Here is an 867-nt window from a genome sequence, read left to right as displayed (position 1 = left end):
ACATCTGATGGCCTCATTTTCTGAATATTACAGTGAACAGAGTAGAATGAATACATATTGAACAAATATTGCATTACTTTTGCCTTCTGAATTTTTATTTGATCTTTCTGAATAATTTGTGTTATGTAATGTGCAGCTGTTCTCTTATTGCCCTGTGTATTTTTAGGGTTTGCTGCCTGGTGGCTGTCTTAGTTTCCTGGGTCTATCCTAACAATGCACCAAAGCAGAGTGGTTTAAACAATAGAAATTTACTGTCTCACAGTTTAGGAGGCTAGAAGTCCAAAATCAGGGTCTCAGCAAAGTCAGCTTCTTCTGAGGTCTGTGCAGGAGACTCTGTTCCGTGCCTCTCTCTTTGCTTTTGGTGCTTTGCTGGCAAAAGCTGGTATTTCTTGGCTTGTAGGTACCTCACCCCGATCTCTACCTTCATCTTCATGAGGCATTCTCCCTGTGTGCATGCCTGTTAGTATCCAAATTTCCCCTTCTTACATAAATACCAGTCACTGGATTAGGGTCCACCCCAAAAAATTCATCTGAACTTGATCATCTGCAAAGATTCTATTTCCGAATAAGGTACTGTAGCTTAGGACTTCATCATCTATTGTGGGGACACAATTCAGCCCACAAAGAGTAGCATATCATTGTCAGTGTAAGGCAAGGTGAATAAGAAATAGAAATTTCTTTGAAGTGTTGAGCTGGGCCCTGAAGGGGAAAATTACAAGACCTGGCAGAGAGATACAGATGCACAGATGCACCACAAGCCAAGATGATAGAGCTTTGCTGTGATTCCTTTGATAATATGTAACACCTGAACCAAACACAAATGAAAAGATTTTTTTGAAAGAGATAAATAGTAAAAAAAAAAAAAAA

The sequence above is a fragment of the Pteronotus mesoamericanus genome, unplaced genomic scaffold, assembly GCF_021234165.1.
Source record: "Pteronotus mesoamericanus isolate MK-2021 breed Mesoamerican mustached bat unplaced genomic scaffold, CSHL_Meso_final contig_116, whole genome shotgun sequence".
NCBI classification, from domain to species: domain Eukaryota; kingdom Metazoa; phylum Chordata; class Mammalia; order Chiroptera; family Mormoopidae; genus Pteronotus; species Pteronotus mesoamericanus.
Note: the sequence above shows the minus strand (reverse complement) of the source record.